This window comes from Anopheles funestus, chromosome 3RL (genome assembly GCF_943734845.2).
Source record: "Anopheles funestus chromosome 3RL, idAnoFuneDA-416_04, whole genome shotgun sequence".
Taxonomy (NCBI): domain Eukaryota; kingdom Metazoa; phylum Arthropoda; class Insecta; order Diptera; family Culicidae; genus Anopheles; species Anopheles funestus.
In genome coordinates, this window is record NC_064599.1 from 79,113,932 (window position 1) to 79,134,958 (window position 21,027).

General features: G+C 42.1%; 1 protein-coding gene across 1 annotated transcript in view; it reads right to left on the minus strand.

The window, feature by feature from the left end:
• The window catches only part of LOC125767406 (transcription factor AP-2-epsilon), a 114,434-nt gene extending 111,749 nt beyond the window's left edge, over positions 1-2,685 (minus strand). Inside the window, exon 1 of the mRNA XM_049433953.1 lies at positions 1,841-2,685. The gene's annotated coding sequence lies outside the window, so the exon portion shown is untranslated. The remainder of the gene's footprint in view (positions 1-1,840) is intronic.
• Positions 2,686-21,027: the final 18,342 nt, after the last annotated feature.

Sequence of the window (21,027 nt, forward strand, 5' to 3'; positions counted from 1 at the left end):
TCCCGTGAAACCGCACTGCCGTTGATCCTATTTGTGACGGTTTTACCCTTGCGTACATTTCTTGCTACCCTCCCAGGTTGGGTGGTGGACAGGCAACTCTCAACGGCTCAAAGACTACTCACACCAATTGCGAAACAATGCAATAACTGGGCAAACGTGATAATGAACTCCTCCGGTTTCGTTTGCTGTGTGTAGATTTCGTTTAAGTCCTTTTTTTGTATTCTCCCTTCCTATGTGATTATTATTATTATTGTCCTGCCCTTTTTTGTGTTGGGGGGGGGGGGGGGGTTTGAATTTTCTTTGTGTACCATCAAAATCGCCCAATCGACCATCCCGAAGACGTCCTGCTGATGAGAATTTGCCCTTGCTTTTATGTTACGGCCGAAGTCAGTTTTTCCTCATTTTCACAATAACAATAAAAAAAGTCTTTGTGAGCGACTCCATCCAAAAAAGAAGTTTCTGAGTGACAAAAAGAGAGAGAGAGAGAGAGAGCAAGGGACGAGACTCGACTTGGAGTAAAAGAAAAACGATGGAGAAGATTTTCGTTGGAAGATACGTGGTCCAAGAAAATGGAACCCTGTCCCGAGAACCACCCAGTCGGATACAGTACGTGACCAAGTGTTGATAAACTCCCGCAGTTATTTGACATCGTTAACGGTCGACCTGAGTTCCTGCAACACCGCTTGAGAAGAGGAGCAGTAAACGAGGAAAAGAAGGTTACGGCAAGTTGAACAGAATACCCCCAAAAATAATGCCAAGGAAAAACAGTCCAAGGGTACAAGAAAAAAAAATAAAATAAATAAACCCTTCGCATCTCGCATCTTGGACATCTCGCCCCTCGCCACGGGCGGGGGTTTATTGGTCCTACTTCATTTTGTTTCAGGAGTCCTTTTTTATGGTTGCTTGCTACGTAAAGGGGGGTCCTCGCACAAGCACCAGTAAAGGGAGCGTTTGCAAAATTTATATCATTGAATTTAAAGGATAATGAAATTGTGGCATCCTTACGATACGCACCTTTTTGCACGAAATGGTGAACGGTTGATGAGATGGACTCCGGTTTCCGGTCACGTTTCTTTGCCCGGGTTTGTAATGTGTTTTTGTCCGTCCGTTTCGTACCGGTTGGTTTACAGGTTGGATTGGGTTACGTTTTTTTGGGGAGCGAAGATAAGCATCGGTGCGATTGAGTTAGGACTCGCATGAGGTAACAAGGATATGAACTGTGAACGTTCACTTCCGAGAGTCCATTACCGGGCGATACTGTACAGCAGAGTGGATAGTTGTTAACATTACGGAAAGGAAATGTCTTACAGATGCATATGTTATAGCGTTGTGTTGAGCGATTTTATCTTATTTCCTTATTGATTTTAAAGAAATAAATTTGATATAACCGTTGAACCGTGGTATTGAGATATTTTTTTTAACATGAAGGAATTATAGCACTTAAGTATATTAATAAAATTATAAAAAGTTCAGTAAGCCAGAGTAGTTTTGCAACATTTTTATACTCATCAGAAAACCATACTAAAATCATGTAGAAATTTTTTTACTTACGGATAAGCCTGACTGACCGCAGGCTTTTTTATGTCGACTATGTCGACTTTGCAGAAAAATGTCAAATTCATCCAAAAATCAAATACTATTGTGACGTTTTGGTTGCTTTCAAGCAATTTGTTAAAATTTCTTAAAGTTTAAAGTTTAATTAAAAGTTTCTTAAAGTTTTTATCATTTCTGTTTTTTCTATATTATTATTAAATTGTAATAATATTATCTATAAATTCTAATTTAAATATTCAGTTTTGTATGTTTTATATATTGAAATAGAATTAAAAACTTTACTTACAAGTCGATTCTTCCCTCAGCGTTTGTATTTTCACACGTTCACAACTCGTTTATCCGTTCTGTCAGGGAATCACTCGATGCACTTCATTTACACGCTCAGCATTACAATCATTGCGCGGCGTTCAATTAATTACCTTCATGAGAACATGAACCTGACTCGAGTAGTTGAAATCGTTTCACCACCTTCACCATGCCACACACAAAAGTCTGAAATGATTAACCAAAAGAAAAAAAAATCGCGAGTAAGTGTGATCGATAATTTAATTTTTCGACACGAAATCAAAATTCATCGCTGTCGAATGGAGCCGCCGGCAGGAGATGATGCCATTGTTGTCACAGAGAGAAAAAAAATCACACACACACAGTCATCGTGTGGCACGTCATCAACCGTAGGTGTGTGCACGATTGGAATTCAATTAAAAACTATAAATCAGTTCCACAACGCTTCAGTGTGGCATGTCAGGAAGTGGAAAGCGTACCTCCTTTCGACACTGAACGCTGGAAAAGCACTTCGTTATTAATATTACTACTATACTCTTTTGTGTACGCTTTTTTTTACTGATACAAACACGTTTTTTTGTCTTCTTTTTTTGCAGGTATTGGAAAAAAGCATTCATTAAGCCACACTGTTTGAAGTAGATAATTTTCACTTCTCAGCGGCAAATGCATGTACCCATATTTTGGTGTTCAGGTGAGTGGTTCTTTTTTCTATTTTTGTTTTTAAATGAATTTCATTTTTTTTTTCAAACAACTTTTTTCCACCTCTGTTATTGACACGCTTGTACGTTATTAATTAGTGTTTTTGGAGTGTTTCATATTTTCGTTTTTTTATTGTTACCCGTTCCCGTTTTTTTTTTCAAAAAGTGACGCTAAGAGGAAATGATTTATTAACATTCGAATGCATTTTATTTGCATGTTGAAAGTTTATTGGAAGTTGTAAAATTTTTTTTTTTAAAAGCAGCAGCCAATAATTATTGACCGATACAGTGCCACCGGAACCGGCGGCAATTGAGAGGCTTTTGCTAGAAAGCGCTTTTCAATCCGACGGATTCACAGAATGAATTTTCCCGACGGCTTTTCGTGTGCTACAAATCTGAACACGAGCAAATGGAACAATAATAGACGAATTTCAAATAAACAAAAAAAGGTACAATATCAACCATTTGAGAGCAAAAAAAAAAAGAAAAGAAATACACTCACCATTCGCTTTTCAATCTTTGAGCGAACAAATCTATCAAATTAACAAACACACTAAGAAAAGGCAAACATTGACATCACGGTTTTGTCGACGAGTTGTTTCGTCTGTATCTGTGTTGCAATTCAAATTGCCAAAAATCGAAACAAGAATTGATTGACAACAACAAAAAATCCCCAGCCGGATTGATTTGGATATGAGTGAGAGCAGACAAACGCGTAACGCACCGACGCGTTAACTATAAGCGTGTACTACACGTTACGTTACTACCGTATGGAAGAAGGCCTGCCGCCGGGTCTTCACTACGGCTTCACTACGACTGCAGCGATTTTTCGGAGGCCCCCGTAGGCTTCGCCAAACGAACGACGACGGCTCCCGCGTACTACTATCTCCCTGGAGGCGAGATACGTGCGCGCTTGTAGATGTAGAGTGGTGGCTGCTGTTGCTTCCGAAATGCTGCTGCCGATGCTGTGTGGCACGGTGTGGCAAAACGATAGCTTTACATAACGGATGTACGTCTGGGAGGGGAGGGTTGGGAGGTTGGCAAGAGGGGAAGGAAGAACAGAAGAAACATGGATGGGAATCGAAACCGATGCAGGATGCCGCAGGCGCGTTAGTGAGTGAGTCCTTTCCCTTTTTTCCCCCGAGGGGGCCTGCTACAGCTGAAATCGCCCTGCAATGGCAAGCACAAAACCAGTTGTCTCGCTTTAGCCTCGGAGGAAATCTGGTATCCTCCCTGTAGAGAGCATCACTCCACGCGGGAGGGAAAATGTCCTGTAAGCACACACACGCACACGGAGACACACATTTTCCTCCGAGACATGCGCTACTTTCTCCCACCCCAAAATCTTGATCTCTTTCTTTGTTACTCCAGTTCCCAAAATTTGCGCTCACTCTCTTGCTCTTAGTTTTCCCCACCTAGTCAGCGTTCTCTTTCAATCATGCTCATGGATACATGAAGCGGTCAGCAGAGGCCGAAGGAGTGGGTGGGAAAGCTTTCCAGGGGTGACATTTGTGGGTCCTGTTTGTGTTCGGTGCTGGCGTTGCAACACCGGTGACACATAGTAGTATAGTAGACACTTTGAACTGAATATTGCCACGTGTAGATGGAGACACGGACGCGGTGCGCTACGGTGTGTGGCACGTGTGTGCCTTTTGGGAAGGACACAAGGAAAATGGGACGCATTTCCTGTCGGCTTTCTTCTGCCACTGTTACACGGGCGAGCCAGTGATGCTGTTACTGCTGTTGCTACCTGTCGAGAGGCGTGGATTTTTCATACTGGTGGAGCTGGTGCAAACTATTATCTTTGTTCTATTTTTTTTGTGTTGGTGACTTTCTTGTGGATGTTGCAACAATAAAATCGGAATTTTTGGTTTGATTTCAAAACTATTTTTGGGTAATGGATTTTTTTATTGCAGCAATATTTTTTTGAAAGAAAAAAATCATTACCCTGATAGGCATTAGTGTATATAGAATCTTTTAAATATACTTAAACTTTGAAAGTTCTGTAATGGTAGTAAACAAAAATGAAGCAAAGAAAATGTTGAGTAAATCTTCATTTACTCGAAAAGTTTTAAACATAATTGTTGCTATTCCTTCGAATTGGAATTAAATACAATCGAAAATAAATGAACTTTTAAAATTTTAGTGAATAGTAATTAAACGTAACACCTCTTATACTGCTCCTTTAAGCAGAAATGACTTTGATGAATGAATACTGTGAATTTTTCTTGCTTCAGGACCTCGTTAACCTTTGGATCAATTTCTGCCAAGTGTAGATGAAGCACGGGAAAACAAATTCTGGTTATTAAGTCGTAATTACATGTGAAACATCCTCATGGACAACAATCGTTCCCAGCTACCGTTCAGGTTAAATGTCATTTGCTTGTAAAATGTAAATCCCGGTTTAAAAGAACGCCAACCCACATACAAACTTTACCGTGCCGGAAGGAAAGCTTTCCAACAGCCTTAGAACCACACAGCTGAGCTTTTCCCAATGTTTGGTGTTTTTTGTTGTTTTGTCGCGTTTCTCTTCCCAAAACTGATGCCTACAGCCATTTTTCTCCAAAAAACCGTTCAGCTGTTTTAAGATTGTTTGAGATGCGTGTAACGATGAGAAAGGCGTTGGGAAATGGGAAAAAGAAAATATGAACAGCAAGAACGTTTTTCCATTTTGCTCTAAGCTGCGAAGATGGTAGGCAAACGCTTAAGAATTCCAGCTTTTCCAAGTCATCAGCTTCAGCACGGGGATTCTACTGCGGTATCGTCTTTTATGCAAATATTCGCTTCACGCCGCTACACTTTGGGTGGCTTCATGTGACTTTGCTAAGCTCTTGCTCTCCTTTCGGCGTATCGCCATCGGGCCTGGTACGGTTTGATGCAACCGTTTATGCGATGCGATAATTATTAAAATATATTTATCCAAACAGTTCATTATGAGACGCTGCTTAATGGAGGCTCTAATGAATTAATTTCCAACCAAGGGTGAACGTGAGGCTAAGAGGAGCTCTCAGAAGATGTACAGAGAAGCTAATAGCTTTAGAAGCGCTTTTTTCCTTCAACAGCATTAATTGGCTGGAGTTAGCCGTGAGAAACTCAAGCTGCATCAAGCTCCTGAAGAAACTGCAACAACGGTAGAACATCGCACCGCCTAGACCACCCTTGCAGGAACTCATCAGCGACATGATCACAGAATGATCTTCTGTGACAAGTTTTCTTCGTCACATTTCTCCACCGCCACAAAACAAACCAGAATGGCCACCAAACGGAAGCTGCGTGTAATGGCCTCGGGGGCATTCTGTTCTGTTCCTTCATTTTTTTTGGTGCTCCAAAGCACTAAACACATTCCAACGCTTGAGTTGGTGGATACACTGTTGGGAAACCGATCCCAACGTACGGAAGACATTCGATGTGTCCCGTTTGAAGAGTAAGTGACAAGTGTGTGTGTGTATAAAAAAAAGGCTCCAATGCCCTTTTTTGTGTGTCCCCGCTCTATTCTGCCTTGCCCGGAAAGAAGTCACTGATGGGTGAAGATGGCGGCAAAAAACATCAATCCTTCAGGCCATAACGTCGTCAGGATGTCTGACGTTATGTGATTTTCTCGCTCTCTAATGTTTTGCGGCGGTTGTCGACGTTCGTGTTTTTTTCTTCTCCTCAGTTCTTTCTCTTTATTTCATTTGACACCGCCCGACAACGAACGTTTGTGAATTCGTTTATCACGTTTCCATCCATTTCGTTTCGTCTCGTGGAGGAGAAACATGTCAAGCGTCTGAAGCGTCTTAAGACGTCGCAGTTACTAACAATTCTGAACCGTTTTGATTTCCTTTTTTTCTTTCACTCTCTGCGTCATACGTCATACGTGTGTGTGTCTGTGTCCCAATGACAGGGAAGGGAAAAAGGGACTAACTAACACGCAACATGGAGTAACGGATCGGGTGGGCGAGGTACATTGCTCGAAGGCTCGTGTGAGAGTGCGCCACCAGTTAAGTGACACCGCTACGGCTAACGACCGAGGTGACAATCAACCGCTTTGCCGTCGTACAATTACACGATCGCGGCGAGTGAAACTGTATTATAATGTTTTAATTCAATTGGTGTACGTTTGTTTACGCTGTTTGTTGCGTATTTTCTTCCTTCCTTTCTTCTCTTCCATTTGGGGCTCATTATCAGGTGATGTAGGTATGGATAAGGGTAGGGAGGGAAGGGAGCAGGAACTGAAATTATCGTGTAATAACGATGATTGCCATAATTAAGTGTTTATAAAACCCATACGTTCGTAACAGCTCAATTGTGACCGTTTTGTCATAGGCTGCGATTGCTCTACTTGAGAACAGTTTGAACATTTGAGAGTCCAAGAGTTCTCAAGAGAGTTCTCAAGAAAAAAAAATGTCTTAAAGAGATAAAAATAAAAGCTATTTTTAAGTCTACATTTTAAATAGAAGTACCAAGCAGCATGAACCAAAACCAACTGACCAGAGGGCCGTAAATAAAAATGGCAGCCAAAAAAAAACGAACGAAATTCTGTCCGTCCATGGGAACATTGCACATGAGCCTGAAAATACAGCAACTCAAGCAAGCGAAAAACAAACATGGTTACCGCTCGGGGCGTTCTGCTCGCAAGCACCGAGATGCACAGGATTAGCCAAACGCTTGTAGATTTAGCATTAGGTTGGGTGCTAGAAAATTCTGTTTGTAGCTTCTTGTGCCGTATCTCTTCTATCTGTCCGTGATGCGGATACAGCTGTTTTCCAGCTTCCGCCTCCTGGATAAGTGTTTTGTTTTGTGTAAAAGTCATTAGTCGAATGAAATTGATTTGGTTCTCCCGAGGAAGGTGATTAAGAGTTTAAGGGGGCGAAAGGGGAGGTTGCTGCACGGTTTGAGTGCCGTGTTTGGTTTTACTTTGACGTGTGGTCAAACCGGACATGGAGATTTGTGTTTGTTTTAGTTACAGGCGGTCGCAGTGTACGGCTGATTGCGCTCGTTTCATCGGTTCGTCGGTCCAGAACTTGTCCAGAAAGTCTTGGAACTTTTTCTCTTGGAAGAATTCACAGTGGGACGTCGATTATCCGGGTGTTGTTGGACCCGGGTTATTCGTGCAGTTCAGAAATGACATTTAAAAAAAGACGATTTGACATTAAAATTTTGAAAAACGTCATCCATCACTAATGTCACAACAATAGGAGATATACCTGTAATCCGTGTTATCCGTTTATCCGGTCTGTGGCGAGTCTTGACAAGTATGAATTGTAAAGCGCCTCCATCAGGTGATCGAAGGAACTATTTAAATAACATTTGTTCTATGTGACACCTGTCAAAATAATATTAAAACACTGTCAACAGTAATTTATACATATATGTTTGCGTTCCTGTGTTTTACAACATAGCCAAATATAAGTGTATAACAGTTGTATATTATGAGCTCAACAGCTCCCCACTAACTCGCCTCACAAGCAAAGAAATAGCATAATAATCGTCAACTGATCGACCACAAACGGTCGGCACGAGCAGTTAAGCCTTCTCCTTAGATCACTTGTCGCCAAATTGATATTTCAACAAACAACTGCCAGCAAATAATTGCTTAAACGTTCGCTGTCCACTTGCATAGTGTGCGCGCCGTTTGCGAGCGTGTCCGATCTGACACACGCTGCCAACCAAGCCGCGGTTGCCCTAGTGCGCATGTGCGCATGATTTAGAGAAGCTCGGACACTGATCGCGCTCGTGCGCACCGCCTTTTTTGCCGGGGCTGGTACAAGGAATACGGGTGGATCATTACACAAAATTACCGGCTCGCGAGTATGCAACGAATCGTCTTGGCACGACGATTCGTCTTCTTGTGGCGTCTCACCTTGGACTCGCGCCACGCCAGGACGTGGCAAAGCAAAAAAAAAAAGGGAACGAACAAAATCACGGGTCCAGCCCACGGGTGAGGTCTAGAAGCCATGGTCGACAGCCACGGTTCTGGGCATGTGCCGCGGCTAAAACGTTAGCATTCCTTCGCGATCGTTTTCGCTTGCGTAAAGGCCCATTTCGATGCATCGGGGGAAATCTTTCTCTCCCTTTCCTGTGTAGTATGTGTGTGTTTGCATCAAGAGCAGCCCGAACACGGTAACATTATTTATTGCAATGCCCGTCTTCTCTCCGCTCAGGGAATGTGTGGCGTCCGACTGGGATGTACCGCAGGAAAAGCGTCCCGTATGGAACGCTAACCGTACGATTTGCACATTATGCGCGTGCTCAAATCGTGAGGTTACAGGGTCAAGTATTCGCGACCTGCCCACCCATCGGGCGGTTGACTCGCGTACGGATTGAATCCATGTCGATCAGGTCCGTCGCTTTCGATTTGTTTTGTTTTGGTGCTTTTTTTCTCTCTCTCTCTCTTCTTTTGAGACCAATTTGTCCAGTCGGGTGAGACGGACACCTCGGCGGTATCTGATTGCCTCAGGACACTACGAAAAATTCTCTTGCGGGTAGAACTTTGGAAGAAAACGATGGTGATGATGACGATGTGGATAGCGATAGGTGATGATGATAAATACGATGCTAAAATAATCTTTCTCTTTGTTGTGTTGTGGTTAAAAACTCGTAAACGAAATCATGCAGTATGTAAGCGAACTGCTTTTTTTTAAAAGAAAGAAGAACTACGAAGAAGAACAAATTTGTTAAATTTGTTATATAATGCAGCTTTTTCTGTTAAAGTGAATGACATTATAATAGCTCACGAATCTACTATTTTGAAATATACTCAGTCCGCCTAAATGTATGCAATGCGCAAGAATTTAGCTACGTTATACATATTGGGCAACAGTTTTTACCTCTAAATTTCAAACTTATGACGCACTTCTCAAAGTACACAACGCTTAGTGTATAATTTACTATCGTAAATGGATTGTGTTTTACTTCCAGCACTATCTGAAAGAACAAAATAGCTACCGTCACCAAGATCTTTACGGGATCGGTTTTTAAAAGGACAATTATTTCCAAGGTGTTAAGCCTTCCGGCGGGCGTCTGGCAGCTTCCTGCCGTGAAGAGGTCAGGGTAAAAGGTTTGCCAGCGCTTCGAGCAAGATGCAGCACAGTTCCGCAGCTTTTCTGCTTCCTTCGTCCAATTCCCCCAATAGAATGGTAGGCGCCCCGATAAGCTGTCACTCAAATAGCTCAAACAACCAGGCCAACTAAGCCGTGGAGGACCGTCCATTTAAACCGTTTCACCTTGGCCGGTGTGGCGAGTCAACTTCTTGCATTCCCTTTTCGCGTTTCCGAGCCAATCCGCTCGGAGTGATTGGCTCGTGCCACATGAAGTGAGTGCCGGTCCCGTGCGGATTGTCATTCCTACTGCAGAGGACAACTCGTGGAGGACGTTTAAATTACCACTAATTTAGTATCGTATTATCGGTCCAAGCATCGTTCTTGGATCGTTTTGTTGGACGAGCTGGTTTGAGTTTTGTTCTGAGCCTATCGATCGATTTCTCGGACTTCTCGGAGTTCCTAGTGAGGGTCCAATATTCTGCGAAGAATTGAACGGCTATTGGCATTCAAAGCACGGCAGGCATTATTAACTGTAAGTGTGCTGTTCTATTTTTCCTCCACTGGAAAGAAATATTTTCCTTTTTCCTTTGTTCTGAACTTACTAGGAACGCGCTTTTGTAAGTGCTCCGGATACTTCTTTCTCCCTCTCGTTTTCACTCTCTCTCTCTCTCTCTCTCTCTCTCTCTCTGAAGCATTACATCTCCCAGGAAGGTGGAAAAAAATTGAACCACCGTTGCCCGGAGCAACGCACCCTATAGGATTTCTGCACTGAATATTTAATTTGATTTCTGTGTACAGACGATGAAAACATTTCCCTTTTGCGCATATTTCCTTGCACATCTCTCCCCCACACCGCCCCACCTGACACGTTGGTGTCCTGTCGACTCCACCCCCGGGTCCGGTTCCACGTTGCTGCAGTATCTTCTGCTCACCCGCACGCGCACCGTCTTTATTGGTGGCGTACATAAGCGGCCATTTTTGCCTTGCGGGCTTGCTTGCGAGCATCATCGGCAGCGGGAGCAACATCGGCAGCATATTTCGCCCACCATATCGCATTGTCCAACATCATCATCCGTTTTTTTGGGGTGGGTGCCACAGCCACAGGAGAGATTGGTTGTATTGGACGCGGGCCCTGGATCTGTTTACGGGCCAGGATTCGGTACACGTTTTCCTCTTGCCGGGCGTGTGTTTTTTTGTTGCTTGTTGTTTGCCCCCGTTACACTGTACGTTATTTGTTTTCGTCTCTACATTCCTGCCAATTTTCATCTCCAGTTACTCACATTTGCCCGAGAAGGTACGCACACTAGTGTACTGCCGCGGGAATGTGGGGAAAAAGGGAAGTGTAGCACACCAACACATGGTCACACATACACCGACGCGTATATGCAATGCCTACAGGCAAAGTTACACGCATACGAGAGTCACACCGAAACGGAGAAAAAACGAGGAGGATGCGTTCCGGATTCAGAATCCCGGCATCGATAAATCTAAGCGAAGGGAGAAAAAAGAAATGAAACAAACGCATCCAGCCGATAACCGAGAAGGATCGTAAACTCTGAGATCTTTACAGGACACAAAAAAATGTTCCACTGTTTGCATTATCAACGATCGCAAATAAAAAATGCCAGAATCAAAAAAGCAAAGACAAAAAACCCTTCAACAGAACGATATTTGTCGTTTCAACGATGGGTTGATATGGAAATTGTGAGGATTTTTTTATTAGTTTTGTAAAATTTATGGAACATTTAGAAAAAATAAAATTACTTAACAAATTTCGATTAAAAGAATGGTCGTAAAAAGAAAGCAAACTTTGCATGTTTGTATTTTAAACCCATAATCCGTATAGGATTTTGTTAATTCATTTGTTTTAACTTCTTTGTAGCTCGATTTGATTGTTTTATTAATGTTTAATTTTGTTAAACATTTCTTAAAAGTTCTGTTACGTTATTATATTTGTTTTGTTATGTTTAACAAGTAATCATGTATGTCGTTTATGCTTTATGCGTTTGGCACTTATTTTATTTAATTTTTTAATTGTTTTTTTAATAATGCATTTTTATTAATATCTTTCAAGTTATGTTTTGCGATAGGAACAATTACTAATCTGAGTTTCATATTCGTTATTGTGATTTATTTTTAATTACATTTAAATTTTCTTTATGTTATATTATTTTCTACGAAATCAAAGTTTGTTAACTTGAAATTTGGAGTTTTTTATGTTTATGAGTTCTTCAAGCTAATCTTAGTCTAGCTGCATAAGAGCTTACTAAACTTCTAGTCAATTCTTTATATGTTAGGCAGAACTAACTGAGATTTGATCTACGACATTCGATGTACTAAACTAAAAATCACAGCACAAGACTATCGAGTATAATATCATATATTGTTCCAAACTGTATGGTCAAAAACAAAATCTGTTATTCAGATCTAAAAGCTCTATATCACTCTCTCTCTCTCCCTCTTGTCAATTGCCACGTAAAAAAATGTTCAAATGGTACCCATGCGAGTATGTGTACATTGCATCTGCCATTCACCCGTTTCGTTTTCGATTTACCGTGAAAATCGCTTTGGGGCATCGACTGGTAAAATTTCATCAAGCTGCCCGATTTGCCATCCATATCCATGTTGACGAATTTTTGGTGCTTCCGAAAGCGCTGCATCCATCCGTGATTTGTGCGAAATATCCGCGGCCGCATGAAACGACCGTTTTGCGTCGTTGACAAGAACCACTGTATCGGTGATGTTTCCTTTTTTTTGATGAAGGGAATTTCGTCTATAAGATATTGTGTGTAGGTTTTCAGACGGGGTTTATGACGGTTGGAATAGTATTTTTGTTCCATCAGTTTCGGGCGCTAGGATGCTATTTGAAGACGTATATGATGCTTTTTGTTTTGTTTTTATTTGGTGAAGCGAGTTTTTGTTCTTTTTGTTCACATGAATGACGTATTTGACACAAAAATTTAAAAGTATTTATGATAATTTATATAAAATTACTATGAAACCCTAAGCATGAATAACTAATTGGAATTAATATCAAGAACTCCAAGAAACTAAGTAGTTTATAGTAAAGTCTTTGCAAAACTTTTACTTTACAAGCCAAAGTTGACTACTTCCCTTTTTTCTGACATTTCATCATTTTTCAATCTCACTTTACAAACAGAGAGATGTTTCACTTGAGTGAACTTGTCTGGTGTGAAAACAGGCACGATTGGCAATTTTCACCATTTCCGCGTCCACTTAACGATGCTTCCACAACGCACACCATGGGCAAAAACTTCTTTAGAATTCACACAAAGTTAGCCAACGACGGTAACCTAGTTCTTCGCACGACGTAACCGTTGACGATGAACCGATCGGATTCATCGGTTTTCCGGACGTTTTTCCTAAAGCCTCTGGCGGGTTCGGTGGGCATCCCATCGCTTGGAAGGACCCGGCCTGTACACGGGTGGAAAGGTAAAGTAGAGATATATGTTAGAAAACAGCCTGGAGGCGGGTACTTTGTATTTTATGTTGCCCTTCATTCCGGGCTGAGTGCTCAGGATTCTTACACACATGTAGCAGCATATCCGTCACCAGTGTCCGCATATGTTTCCTTCTCTTTTGTGCCGACTGGTATTGGTGAAGGAAAAAAAAATCCGTTGCGCACATTTTGCGACCGCCTCTCGCATCCTTACCGTGTGGAAAACCCGTTTTTCCTAATTTCCCGTGGCACGGTAAGCCATCGAAAGCACATGGGTAATTCGGATCCTTCGCGTCCTGCTTTCGACTATCCACATTCTTCAGGGCACCCTAGCCTTGCGTCTTCATGTTCATCTCACTTCCTTTTTTTTATTTATTTATCAGATCCTTCGTTAGCAAGGATTCAGGATCGCTGCGACGAGATTCGCTGTTGTTGTCGTCATCTGGTGGACTCCATCTTGGTAGTAAAGTCCTCTTTTGTATCTTTTTTTCTTTCTTATAGCAACAAAAAATCTATAGCCGTTTTATGTTGGCTGCAAGGATGTAAACCCTTGTGCCACAGAGAGCGTCCATGTACGTGTTCGTTGTTTTGGGCTCATCTTGTGTGGGTATTTTTCTGTCTTTTCTTTTTTTTCCTATGTGCCTCTTGGTGTCCTTTGTTTTCGAATAGGTTTTGCCGAACGCAACATTTTGTGCCGTAACGACCATGACACCTAGAAATATCGAATTTTGTCGTCAAGCATTGCCATTTTTTCCTTCCATTTTATCATCCAACGGGACTGTGTTTGGAAGGGAAGGATCTGGTGTCGGTGGGAGGGGGAAACAGGAAACAAGCATACGCTTTCATGTCCTTCTAACGAACATTTTCATAAATAGATATCCATTTTCGATGTTTTGCTGCTACTACTAAAAACACAAGCATTTCAATACGTCGTTCACCTTCTACATCGGGTAAATGGGGTCATACATCGTAGGAAAATGGTGAAAGAAAGTCGTGAAATAGTACTGGAAATAAATTTTACTCTCACAAATACTAGGAAGAGGCTACATTGTGTAACATTTTTTAGTAAGAAATTGTTCTGATTTTTGTGTAAATCTCTGAGTAGAAAAAGGTTTGAGTAAAGTATTATTAGAAAAAGGATCTATTTTTCTTGTATAATTATTAGAAAAAAAAATTATAAAAAAAATGTTCCCCTTTTATATGAAAAAACTGAACATATGGATCTATGCGCGAAGGAAAATATTTATGTGAGAAATTTTGTAAAACAAGTTAATAAAAAACAATTTAATGACCCATTCATTTCGAATTGATTCGATCCACTTCGAACACATTTCCCCCAGGAAAACTGTAAAAAGATTTTCTTCTTGAAACACATACTTAGTACCTTTACTCCCAAAATGACTTTTTTCTTAGGACTTTTTTTAGGCTTGTAATTTTTATGACAGCTGTCAAATTTTTGCAGCTGCCCGTTAGTTATATGTCGGCTACGTGGTATTTGCTTTGTTTTCCACGTACCCATTACGGTAACAGGAGGATCGAGAGAGAGATTTTCTTCGGGCTTTCCCATTCGAAGGGGGCGTATGAAATCATAAATATAATAAATAATGCTTTATGGGCGCTGGGGCTTCGTTTTGCTGTGTGTGCGGTCGGCTTTTCTACTATCCCCAAGCAATTTTCTATATTTCCTTGTGTGTGTGTGTGTAGCAAGCACACATACACCATGGAGTGCGTACAACGGGCCCAAAAATGTGCAACCATGTGCTCTGGGAAGTAGCGTGGCAGTGATTTACGCACTCTCTAATTTGCAGCATTCGGGTTGTTTTTTAGTACCCGGTATACGGTACTGCTGCCGTTCTATCGGTCCCGGGGGAGTTGTTGCCGGTGTTCGATTCGGTCATCGATTTACCGGCTGTCAGAGCGTATGAAAACCATCGGTACGCGGCGCTACACGGCACGGTGTGTCGTGTAAAAAGGAACCCGGAGGCCATTGCCAGCCCTGCCGCCTTTGCGTTCCCGTTCTCTATTTAGCTGGGTGTAAACATTCTGCCCAAAAATCGAACCATTGCTGGAGTATTCGGTTGTACATTTTAATGCTTCACAATAACAATGATAATGTGGTTGATGATGGTACTGTAAATCTACGCCGAAACACACATTCTCGCTCTCTCTGCGCCTCGCGCCTTGGGGGCAGACAATATGTATGTGTTTTGTGCGAGTTGCAGAACGGTTTTTGGGGAAATGGAGTATCTGAATTTTCGGTGCGACCGAACAACAAAGTGTGCCGTAATCCTCGAACAATGCAGTCACACGGATGAATGATTTTTGGGGACTTTTATCGCCATTTGGTAGCACCGAAAGCTGCAGTTGCTTCTAGTTGCGGAACTCATCAATGGGAACTCGCCCACACCCATATATAAGCTGCTTAGATAAAGGATGTACCTTTTTCGATGTGGAATTGGGACGAGAATTGCACATAAAACCGATGACCCACCGGTACTGCAGATACTCGATTACATTGTGCTGCTGTTTGGGAAACAACGATTTATGCTTGCTATTTCCATTGCTTTCCCGGTGCTTTTACGTTGTTTTGGGTCATTTTCCCTGCCGGATCCCGTGTACTGAGGATATGGAACATGCATATTACAAAACCCTATTGTGCCGTGAGTGTATCAGTGAATACAACGCCATCACAAATCATGGAGCTCCACAGTGGATAGTTCCTTTTTTTGGTTGGTAAACATTGGAGGTAAAATGCGCTCGTGAGCTTAGAGGCTCGAATTGCCTTGGGGAAATATTTTGATGTATGAGAAAGTTTTACAACATGGAACGATGGAAATTTGTTTTCCGGTCATGACTTTAGGAGAATTCCCATGAACTTGTGCAAAAAAGTGTTTTTTGGTGAATATGCTCACAATATCGTAGAATAGAATATAAATGTAAAATATAAGTTAGGGCAAAGCAGGATCTCTACTTTTTGGAACTGATGAGATTTATTAGACACGATTTTAGTTTGATGAAAGATTGTTAGAATAATTACATAGAAAACTCGTTTTTGGGACAATTTTTATTAATGTCTAAACACAAGTATTGTAACATATTGAATTTTAGACATGACAGAGTGTAGGACACTTAGATCCAAACATTGAATAATGAAGAAATCTGAACAACAACAGATTAATCATCAAACAACAGATCATCAAGCTGTACAGAAGATAACACACCTGTAAAGAATTGAGAATGATCGTATTGCCAATAAAATAGGTCCTCAAACTTCGCGGTCTTGGCATGCTTCAGGAGTCCTTCAAACCAGGGGTCTCCAAACTAAGGCCCTCCCGAGAGATCCCGAGATTGGCCCTCAGCTGTGGCTATTCCACTCAATGCGTCCCGCTATCTAAAAAGTTTGGAGGCCCCTGCTCTAAACCATTCACGATCGAGCGCCGTTGTCATCCAACGCGTTAATCTGGATTTACTAGTAAACTCGTCAAAGCCAGCATTCCATCTCAGTTTAGGCCTACCGCAGCTCAATTTACTTGTTGGGTCGTCTGGTGTCATTCTCATGACATTCCCACCTGAGTCAGCCGAGACTGATTCTCAAAGTGCCTAAAAATCCTTCTGAGTATCTTTCAACTCAAACTCTGCTAAGAGGGATTCATCAGCTTTTGGGCAAAGTGACTTAAACTCCAGCTGAATGTCCCGAATAATGACTGAGATCTTTTAACTCACTAACTTGAGGTGGCATTATCTATGTTAACATGTAGTTAGTGATTATGGTTATTTGTAAATGATTTTAGAGACCTAATAACCTCATAACGTGAGGCTTTCTTTTCAATTTCGCACAAAAACCGCCACCAAAACAAGTTCCAAATTTGAAGCTACCATTGCGTTTTAGAACATTTCCTAACGTATAATGAACGTCTTATTACATTACTCCATTCAATTAGCCAAATCATACCCATTTGGCGATTAGATTGCAAAAACTGTACGCATCCATCGCATGATGAGGCAACGTGGCACCCGAAAAAGCCGCTGGCCTGGCAACGCGAAAGACACATGATTTTAATTTGATTGAATATCTCCACCCAGTTTCCAGTGTTCCGTCCAAATGTAGCGAAACACAGCCCAGCACACGGGTGCAGGATTAATGTAAGAAGGCAGCAAAAAAAAAGTAAATCTATTGCTCGAGGACATTACCCACTGCCATGGATGAGCTGCAGTGTTTGTGCAGGAGCTCAACATTCGTGCGCATTCGAAGCGAGGTCTAAATTCGTATGAAAATGATAGTTCGGAATGGGACTGAAACAGAACACTGAAGGCTCTCCAACGATGATGCAGTGATGCGGATTTGATTCAGTATTAATACCTTGGCTGCTGGAGCTGTAAAGGGATGGCGGAAACGAACGGCACAGTACACAATGCTGCCGAGGAAGGCAAACAAAGGGTTCTAATCTTTTCGGGACCTCTCAGATCCCTTTGCAGCTGGGCTGAGTGGTTGAAAAAAAACTGAGGAAACATACCCATATGGGCTAATATAATGGTGAAGTGGTGTTCAAAGGATTAGTGCCACTTTGCGAAAGGGATGTGCGACATTAATCGCTGGCTATTAATTAGAATATGTTGCCCAACATTGTACCGGCCCAAGCAAGAGTGTTGGCACAGTAATTTTCAACAATGATTTTTGTTTTCCTTTTCCATGTACACCATCTGTGATCTGTCCTCTTGGTGGTAGGGCTTACTATCGCCCTTAGTGCTGCGGTTCGTCGCTTTTCTATCGCCGTTTTAAAGAATTTTTGCAATCAAAGCGAAAAAGAAAAAAAAAGCCAAATAAACAATCAATTCGAATAGGAAACAAGGACAGGGACAGGATACGGGATTGCGTATGCTGATCATTTTAAAACAGATAAATGTATTGATTTTCGTGAGGTAAAAAGATTTCTATCACAAACCCCTAGTAACGGCTCGGCTAGTAAGAAGGGAACAAAAAAGAAATCAACCGATCAAAGATTCAATTTACATTTCAAATGTGAATTTTTCTTTCATTTTCCTCACCCTACTGTGGGCTGGACGTTTGCCTGAAACAATGCTCACCCTGCTTCGTTTGGATGATGTGTTTCCTTTTTTTTCAAAAGCGTGAACCTACGCCTTCGAAGATGGTGGATTGAAAATTGCGTGATTTTTGGGTTTGTTTTCTCTGTTTTTTTTTTGTTTGCTTGGTTCTTGTGAAATTTCCTGTACGATCGTGATTTATGATAATGATAACACCCTGCGGAAATGTTACGCTGGCCTTCTTCTGCTACATTCTAAGACAATCTGCAAATTTCTCATATTAAAAAGTCGTAAAGTGCTGCTCTACAACCGATCTCCCCGCATCCAAAGAAATGTACAGTGCGTGCCATAAAAAAATAAATTTTCAGGTTTAATTACAAATTCTCTTTGCATTTTTTTGTAATTTTCTTTTGTTATTGTTTAATGGTTTTGGTTTGTCCAAACTTTTTTTTTTTTCAACCATTTTGCATTTAATTATTTCAACCACTGTTTTCTGTTTCTTTGGGTTCCTTTAGCTATTTTTTGGTTTTTATTACCTCTTTAAAGTTTCACTTGATTTACCTTTCCAGCAGGAATTAGTGCTGGCATTAGAGTGGAAGTTTCTCTTTTCTGACTTCCCTTGAGAACTTTGTCTTGGCGCGTGGTAATGTGATTTTAATGATGATTAAAGCACATTAGAATGTCGTTCAAAAGTTAAGATCGTGCGGGTGGCTGCTGGTCGTACAGCACGCTTTCATGCTGACAGAAGCCCTCGGAAGGACTTGTTGGGCATTTGAGAATTGGGAGCCACTCAACATAGGACTCTCGTCGAATTAACAACCATCCTTTGGGCAACAACAATTGTCACCGGCACAAGGCGTCACCATCGGCTGGTAAGTGTGACAAGAATCGGTACGGCAAACAAATGAGCACATCCGCCGTGAAGAGGGGTGTCGTACAGCGGTACAACAAATGGAAAAACAAATCTCTCCCAAAAATACCTTTTTTTCCCTTCTTCCTTTCTTTGTTGGTGAAACGTTAACAAGGGTCAGTCGGACGGGCGGGATGGTATGTGACATCTGCAAATAGCATGAGCCCTTTGAGGATCGATTAGCGTACGCCACAAGGCTCGTTCGTGGGTATACAGATTTTCAAACAAGTTGTCAAATTCACCCCTACAGGTTTACCACACGGGAACGGGACATTTAATCCTTCATCAAAGGGCACAGACACACCAGAAACTGGGTAGTGATGAGGAGAGGAAAAAGGGAGAACAGGGGGTAGGAGGAATAGGTAGGGAATAACCAAAACCAAAACCAAAAACGACCTGTACCGTGGAAAAGCCGTTTCCGGTGACTCCGGATAGCCGCTGTATCGTTGAATGTCTGCACTTGATCTGTGTGAACGTTGTTGCGCTTTGTGCGATTTGATTTTCCGGTGTGACATTTCGGTTACTGGAGTGTCGAGGAAAGGAAGATCTAGAAATTAAAAAAAACAAGCTTGTCGATTGCTCAGTGGATAATTTCTTTATTTTTCGGTTTTGTAGGTTTGGAATTTCCTGCTTCTCGTTCCACGCGGTTTTCACTACTTCCTCTTTTTTTGTTCTACTGTCATCCTTCTTCCCGTGTGCTGCTGTCACTCTTCTCCGGTTGACAGGTATAGTAGCAACACACGGGGAATCGCCTGGCTGACACATTCGTGGATTGCACGAACACACTGGCCCCGTCAGAACTACTGTTCTGACTCCATAACTGGCACTGGTAGGATGCTGATCTTTGAGACTGGACGTATGTATTGTCCAGTTTTTGTTTGTAGCGTTACGACTCTCACAATACCATCAGCACCGGGATGAGTCTTTACAATCCGAGCTAAAGGCCATTCCATGGGTTTAGTAGCTTGGTCACGTAACATTACTAGTTGGCCTTCTTTGATTGTCACAGGTTGCTTAAACCATTTCGAACGCGGTTGTAAAGTTGAAAGGTACTCAGATGTCCACCTTTTCCACAGCTGCTGATAAATTTGTTGAGTTAAGTGCCAACGTTTAAGACGGTTCATTGGGATGTCGTCGTAATCTGCATCAGGTGCGGATTTCAAGCAAGAACCGATGAGAAAGTGTCCTGGCGTCAGTGGTTCAAAATCACTGGGGTCGTCGCTCATTGCTATGAGTGGCCGAGAATTTAGGCACGCTTCTATCTGACACAAAAGAGTTTCCATGTCATCAGCATGGAGTGTCGTTTTGCCTAGCACCCGAATGAAGTGTTTCTGCGCTGAATGTATTGCCGCTTCCCACAACCCACCAAAATGCGAAGCTCTTGGAGGATTGAAGTGCCACTGCACTCCTTGCGACGCACATTCCTGCAACAAGTCTCCTTTAAAAGAATCGCTGGACAACAATGCTCGCAATTCATTAGAGGCTCCAACAAAATTACGCCCGTTGTCGCTGTAAACATGCTGGCACAGTCCGCGCCGCGACACGAATCGACGGAATGCTTGCAGGAATTTAGCAGAACTAAGATCGGTGACCAATTCCAGATGAGTTGCTTTCGTGCTGAAGCAAACAAAAACAGCAACGAATGCCCTGCCAGGAGCTGCACGTCGATGAATTGGAGCGAGGTTTATTGGTCCCCAGAAATCAACACCGACTATGGAAAAGGGACGACTTGGCGTTGTACGTGTAGATGGTAGATCTGACATCAGTTGTTCCACGAGTTTAGGACGAGCTCGTGCGCATGTGATACAGTTATGTACCACTCGTTTGGCCAGGGATCTGGCCCCGATGACCCAATACCGTTGTCGGAGTAGATTCAATAACAACTGCGGTGCTGCATGAAGATGTTTCTCGTGGTATTCACGAACGATGAGGGTAGCCAGAGGATGAGATGCTGGTAATAAAACCTGATGCTTGCAGTCGTAAGGTTGTTGAGTGTTTGAAAGTCTGCCTCCAACACGGATGAGCTTTTCGGGAGATATAAACGGATGAAACCAT